The 7,761-nt window shown below is 40.1% G+C and overlaps 1 long non-coding RNA gene across 1 annotated transcript; it reads left to right on the plus strand.

Annotated features, from left to right (window-relative positions):
* The first annotated feature begins 1,792 nt into the window (after positions 1-1,792).
* LOC120436485 lies at positions 1,793-5,236 on the plus strand. The gene is made up of 3 exons (XR_005610482.1): positions 1,793-2,087; positions 4,441-4,604; positions 4,714-5,236. It is a non-coding gene; the product is annotated as an uncharacterized LOC120436485 (long non-coding RNA).
* The last annotated feature ends 2,525 nt before the right edge of the window (positions 5,237-7,761 follow it).

Here is a 7,761-nt window from a genome sequence, read left to right on the forward strand (position 1 = left end):
GGCACCTGCGGCATGCTGTTTAAATAATCCCTCTCTTCGTTTGCGTAAGTATGCAACAAGTATCAACCTGCGTTTCAGCATTTCAATTTGGAACTTGTTAATTCCTTCTAAGGCTTCCTCTTTATTTGAGGGACTCTGAATTCAGGCATTTCAGGACTTCAGGGACAAGAGGATAAGCTATCATTATGATGCAAGAAGCAATGAGAGGAAAGTAGCATGGGAAGAATGGTTGGACTGGTCTGCAGAGACTTCTCAGGAAAAAATTCTGACTTGATGGTCATATGATTTGTGGCTCTCATTCTTTTGACATTTTTCTTTGCAGCATTTTCCCTTGAGTGCCATTTGAAACCACCTATCTTTAAATGACTGGACATCACAGAGACAGCTTCCAGGATTCCAGGCTTCAGAGCTGGCAGACCCATCAGTGCTTAGTGAACAAAGTGCCTTCTTCACAGTAATCGTTCCACCTATAAATGCTCGTCAGAGTATTTAGAATAGACTTCTGTAACTTTTCAGAGTTCTATAGATGTCTCTCAGTGAAATAATTATTTGTAAAACATTATGAAGCTGCATTAAATAGTCCAGAATACATGGTGCTTATGATGCTCTTTATATAAGTTATTGCTCTAACTTGAGGTATTTGCACCTTTTTTTGTCTTCCTTAGTTCTGTTTCTTTATGCCTTTGTGCTCACATGTAAGTACACATGTGCACACTTACAAAAACAATGCAGTTTTGAGATCCGTGCAGCGAGAGACTACTGTGACGTTGGTGCAGCAGGGCAGCTTGTCCCTGAGGAAAGTAACGGCCTACCCTGCAAAAGTCATATCAAATAACTATAAAATAACACACAAACACAGGCAAAAGCAAGGAGGCGGATTTAAAAATTAATTACTTTCTGTCTTATCTTTACATAGTAAGCTCCTGAGATTAGATCAGTTTTTGTTGCAAGGGATGGAAAATATACTGTATCTTGTTTTTGAAAGAATCCAATTGTCTAGGGCAATTCAAGGAGGGTGAAAAAGATAGCAAAACCTTACAAGCTATCTTGGAATCAGATTCAGAATAGAAACCACCTTAAGCCAAAGACTGCGTATAAAAGATGGATGCAGGCATTTTGGTCATTTTATTTCATATATCTATAATTTTGGCAGGACAAAGAAACAGGAAAGGATAGAAAATTAAAAACTAAAATTTTGATGTAAAGCAGTGATTGCATCATAACCAGTCCCAAATGTCCTGCAGCAGCTTTAGTCAAAGCCACCAGTCCGTAGACAGCATCCACCTGTTAATGGAACCCAATGCAGCATTCTTCTACATATTAGATCTTGAGAATCAGATAAAATCTTACATCGGTGCTTGTATATGAGTAAAAGAAGATGAAGCTGGAAGCAAACTATAATGGGCCCTTTAGTCTCACATCATTAGCTTTTTCCAGGTCCAGATGATTCCTCAGTTCCTTCAATTAAAGAAATAGAATGTAGTTTAGCTAGCAAGTTGGCATTCAATTCAAATTACTTTATTTATATAGCACCGAATCAGGGCACTTATATTGGAAGGTAAAGACAGAAACCTCCAACAATCAGACAACCCCCTATGAGCAAGCACTTGACAACAGTGGGAAACTCTCTTTGTGTGAGTGTGGGTGTGAATGGCCGGTAACCAATCACTTCCAGTTGTGATCATGAAACTTCAGGCAGGCACAGCTGTCAGTAATCTACAATCAGCGCAGTATTCTTCACATGGTTGACCTGGACATGTGGTATAGTTGCTCAGGCCTTTTGATGCTCATCTGTTCATTTGAGCTTAGCTCTGCTTTTAACTTACTCGATTCTCTTCCCCTTCTCCTCAGAGAACCAGCTGGAAAGCCTGCCCGCAACTTGCTCGCTCACCTTCTTTGCCCACTCTCACCCCACATGCTGGAACGCTTACCTGCCTCACACAGCCAAGTGCTGCCACCATTAATCCTGTGGAGAGAAGGAGAAAGTGTTTGGTCTGGAAACTGGGCAATTTAGAAGTGGTTTCCAGAAGGAGCAGATCGGATTCTTTGTGAGCGGGAAAACAGAATCTTGTACTTGTTGTATACAGGTGAGAATTTAAAGAAAAGATATATACAATTTGGAACATGTATCATTGTTAGCTATTTACACTGATTATCATACATAACTTTTCTGTTATTTGTAAACTCTGACCTATCTATAAATCATAAGCCTAAAAAGCTTAATTCCTGCTAAATTACTTACTACTACAGTCACCTCCACAGATTCAAACATACAGAGATCAAACATACAGTCATACATATGCTATGACCATCATAGTGTGATGAAGATAGTGATGATGACGTACATGATTTAAGATGACTAAGATGAGCCCATGCTCAAAGAGATTATTCATTTACATGTTGCTATGTGATTGGGATTATGGTAAGAGCAAAAGCTAAATTCCTATATGAAAATCTTCCTTTGGTCTGAGGGTGATTATGTTCTGAATTATTAAAATATTTGGTGTGAAAGATACCAAAAACCCATGACCCTTTAATGATCATCAGTCATTTTCAAACACTTAGCATTAATAAGAGACTGAAGAGGCCTTAAATGACGAGTAATTCCAGTGAGAAATGAGAGGATCGACCCAGAATTGGGGTCGTTATGCAATCACTTAACAAATAGGTTAGGTCACTTGTACTAGCAAAGACAACTGCTACTTAGCACTAGTTAGTACCATTAAACAACACAGTTTCACTCAGTAAAACTTACAATGTACAATGAACTGCACACCAGCCTCTATTAGTTGTTAGATAACTGCATTAGAAGAGTCACCAGCATCACTAAGTCCAGAGTTCAGCGTTTTGAATTAGCTATCATGAACCCAGTCAAAGCTAGCATACAGCTGTAACTGCTGGCTGTCCCTAAGACGCCATAACTAAGTACCAGAGTGTAAATATTTTACAACAGTCACCTAAAGGTGATTTATCCTGTAAGCAAAATATTATAATAAACTTAAAACTTAAAAAAATAAAGCTACAGCACGTCACTTTGGAATAAAGTAATTTCCCGAACAAAACATACAAGCTACTCTGTTGACTTTCATGTTGGACGTTAATAATTCCAACTGCGGGAACTTGCCGGATTCTTTGAGCCAGTGTGTGCATATGTGCTTCCGCTCCATTAACACACAGCCTCCACCCGAGATACTGAGAGATTACGAAGGAGGACACCGTCCTGAAATATTTAATGAATTGCTCCTTTTGTTCCCTGTCTCAGACTTATAGGAAAGGACAGGGAGCTTTAGTCGGCCTTCCCGAGCAGCCGTGACTAAACTGGAAAAGAAACAGTGGAGGAAGACAAAATGCTCCCTCCCACCTCCGTAACCCGCTGTTCAGCCGAAAGGTACACAGTGTGAATAAGTCTTAAAATGGATTATGCACAGTGGACCTAGGAGCGGTTAAAGTTGGGAGTCAAAAACAAAATTATGTGCTTCCTTTGATCTGAGGCACATTTAGCAGGCAAAACGGATGTGTCACCCAGAATGTATTTCTACATTACAGTTGGTTGCTGCTCGCTTGCATGATCAAGCGACGACATCAAAGGAAATACAGAGGGCTACTGAAACCCCCTTTTTACCCCCGTTAGTTGCTATTTTATGGTCCAGAGCTGTTACACTGGAACTAATCCTAATTTTAACTTATGAAGTTGGAGAATTAACCCTCAGCACCACATCACTGGTGGTTATGTGAAGCAATCTGTGACAAAATCGTTAGGAAAGTGGAAACTGACAACGGGTTCAACCCCCCCACCCCCTTTACTTTATGCTAGTCTCCTCTTTATTCCTCTTGATCAGTGAAGCGGGAAATAGATCCCACAGAATCAGTGATGTAACCGAGTTATCTAATAGGCAATTGAAAATGGTCCAATTTACATCAAGCACAACTAGATGTAAATGACCTTCTCCATGGCACGCTCACCGCCGTCAAACATCCTGTTAGCGATACTGCCGCAATCAGCTCTGCACTTGGCCGTGTCACATTGATATGGCTCGCCACGTCTGAGGAAATCATGCGCGCGCACATACATGTACAAACACAATTCGTGCCACTCAGACCAAGGGTTGTGACAAGGTGTCGAGACAGCGCTACTTGGCCGATGGCTCTCTGGTCCTCTGGGGATGACTGGGGGAAAATACTGTCACCGATGGTGTGTATGTGTGTGCGCGTGTACACATGTGTGTCCTTAACTTGTGAGAGACGGTGGCTTGAGGACCATTACTGATATAACCCGTGACAGCCATGTAACAACACAAGGTCATTATATCCAAAATGCAGGCTTAATGATAGCTGCGCGTACAGTAGAAGGAGTGAGGATGATAATAATGAGCTCTTTTAGAGTGTTATTTCACTACTTGAGCTTTTTTTCGTGTGTGCGTGTGTTTTTCTTTTTTTCAGAGATCCTGAGTCATTAGTGGTTCGCCTCCAATGATAATTCAGTTCAGTTCAGCCAGATAATTTTGATTTAGATGAAAGCAATGAGCTGACAGAGGGCTCCTTTTTCCCCCCTGGTCTTGTATGTGTTCAAAAGGAAAAGAAAGCAAAAGAAATGAACCTCTAAGGTAGCTATAGCAATGCCCCATTTCTTTTCTTTTTTTGGTCTTTTTTTTTGGTTCTCATCAAGAAAAGTTCTCAAATGAAGTTGTTGCTGTTTTCTCTGGCAACATCTAGATGATGGTGATGCAAAGGATCGGGTAATTGTTGGAGCCGTGTGGAGCTGCTGATGACAAAGGAAATGAAAATACAGGAGTTGTTTTCACACTGTAGACTGTACATAAAAGATGGATGCAACCACTCTAACATCACCCAGTGGATTCTGTCAGTAGTTGCTGATTGCTTAAAATCGGTTAACAGCATTGCACTTTATGGATACAGATTGTTAACTAATCTTGCTAGTGTTAGCACTTCCACCGAGGACTGTATATTAAAGATGGACATACCCACTATGACATCACCTGTTGGTTTCTTGAAAGGCCCAGTGTCAGCATTTTGGCTGTCAAAAGCCAGAAGTAACAATGTAGAGGCTGAAATGGTCCATCAATAAATCCAAAAATATCTGCTAATTAGCGCTAAATAACAGATAAAAACTGTATATTTAATAAGACAGCAGTCGGAATTTCCAAGTTCCCAGTCAGTCAGTTTAATCTGAAATAACCCATCAACTCAAATTTCCCTCTCAGAAAATCAGACCAGCACCAGCAACTCCCGAGTTAACATGCAGTCCATGATGACTACTGCACTGAATGTAAACAGTAGTAAAACTGTAAAACCTTTTATCTGTACTGCCACTGTTGTGTATTTGTGACTCACTAAATAAGCCATACACAAAGCACCAGGCTATGCTGCAGCTGTGTTTTTAAGGATTTTTAAGTTATTATGCTGTATTGCTAGTGACACACAAATGTTTCTACCTTGCTAAGAACCCAAACAAATCCTGCTTTTCCTCGCTTTTCCGGAACGCTCTGATGTTGGAACTAAGGGTTGACGTCACTCCCAACTTCCGAAATCTGAGTGAAAATATTAAGTTTATACAACTTTGTCTTGTCATTTACATCCGAGTTCAGAGGTATCTGGAACGTGGCAAAGAGACACGAGGAGTTCTTGAAACCTCCATTTTCACCATCTCCATCTTTGCTCATTGACCGAGATTAATGAGAACCATAACTTAGAAAATTATGTTCACTTGAAACTAGCAAATGAGCCCATTAGGAAAGCGTTAATTGTAGTATTAAAGCAAGGGTGCAGAGAGATCATTTTCCCATAGACTTCTAGACAACTAGAAGTGGTTTTGCAGCTGCAAAAGTTGATTGTGGGGTGCTGGGCATTTGAAAGACAAGTCAAAGGAAAGTCTATTTGGTAGTGGCCAGCTAGCAGTCTGGATGATTGGCAGTAGAATTTCCACTTATGGTACAATGACTTCAACAACTTCTGGTATGATCTAAATAGAGGATCTTGGCTGTTTTATCGTTCAGACTGTTTTATTTATGTTCACCGGATATAACTGAACTACCCAAGTTTGCAGGAATGCCATTTAGTGTGTTTAGTTAAAGAATGGATTTAGTATGTAGCTGTGGGCCTACTAACAGCTTGAGAGTTGTTTTTTAAACAAGATGTACATGAACTCTGCACGGCAGCCCTCATCGCCCACATTTCTTCCCTTTCCCCCGAGGCTGTATTACTCTCTGCTCTGCACCGTACAGCAGATTGTGTGAATCACATGTTAACGGTCCACGGCCTGAGTCCGCACAATTCACACTTGCTTTCTCCCACTCATGAGAGAAATCTTTAAAAATCAGTTGAGAAGTGACACATCATTGCTATGATGCCATGGAACTTTCCTTTTTCCTTTTTGACTGTGCGTGGCACTCAGTACAAACTGTTAAGTCAAAATTGGTTCACTGCAATGAAAAGATACATTTTAAAGTTTCACTGTTGAAATGATCACAGATTTTTAAACACACACCCACACACATACATAATATGATTGTTAGCTAAAACATTATACATATATATAAAGTTTTAGCTAACAACCAAAAGCTTTGCTGCTGCAAGGTGTTACACTCGGTTACATGATGATGTTAAATCCTGATGCAGTTGGGGGGGTATAGTAAAATCATACTTTCCATCTGCAAGAATAGTTCAAAAGGAAGAAAATGTCACAGGTGTTCAATATTTCCCACATATTTCAGTTTTTCTCATTGAAATATTAAGTTCAAAGTGTGAACAGAAGGTCACTTGCACGAGGCAGATGTGAAATTGGTCAGATCAGTATCCCTTACAATGCACATATGCGCTGATAATGACTTATCAGTCACAGGAGAATAATCTAGGGTATGCTCAGTGACCGAATTTAACAGTGTGAAAAGTGTGAAGTAAATGACAAGATAAAGTTGTGTGAAATTCACACAACTTTATCTTGTGATTTTGTAGCCTTTGAAAAAGTGGAGGCAATAATGTTAGGGATGGAGTCTGAAAAAATTAAATAATTAATTTTTTAAGCAAAATCTTTTAAGCACTTTGGCAACACTGGGAAGGAAAAACTCCCTTTTAACAGGAAGAGACCTCTGGCAGAACCAGGCTAAGGGAGGGGCGGGGCCATCTGCCATGACCAGTTGGAGTGAGAGAAGGAAGACAGGATAAAAGACATGCTGTGGAAGAGAGAGAAGTCTATTAACATATAGTGAGTGAGAAAGGTGGCTGAAGAAGAAATACAATCACAACAACAGTCACCTCAAGGTGCTTTATTTATATCGTAAGACAAAGACCCTAAAATAATACAGAGAAAACTACAACAATCAGACAACCCCAACGAGCAAGTTCTTGGTGACAGTGGGAAGGAAAAACTCCCTTTTAACAGGAAGAGACCTCTGGCAGAACCAGGCTAAGGGAGTGGTAGCCATCTTCCATTGACCAGTATAGGGTGCGGGGAGGGACACATGCATTCACGTGTACTCACATGTGGTCACAGACTAAAAGTATTGCAATTATGTCTCATGAACTTGCGATTTCATAGCCTTTGAAACAGTGGATGCAATAATGTTAGGGATGGAGTCTGACTGCAAGTGGTCATAAAGTAGCTTTTTCGCTTTAAGATGGCAAAAAATTGTGATAAGACAGAGTCAGTATGCTATTAGTCTGCTAGTTAGTTTAGTTTACAGTTGCTCAAGCTGGCAGTTATATAAATCTGTTAGTGATAATATAGCAAATAAGTTTTCCAAC

Source organism: Oreochromis aureus, linkage group 23, assembly GCF_013358895.1.
Source record: "Oreochromis aureus strain Israel breed Guangdong linkage group 23, ZZ_aureus, whole genome shotgun sequence".
NCBI lineage: Eukaryota > Metazoa > Chordata > Actinopteri > Cichliformes > Cichlidae > Oreochromis > Oreochromis aureus.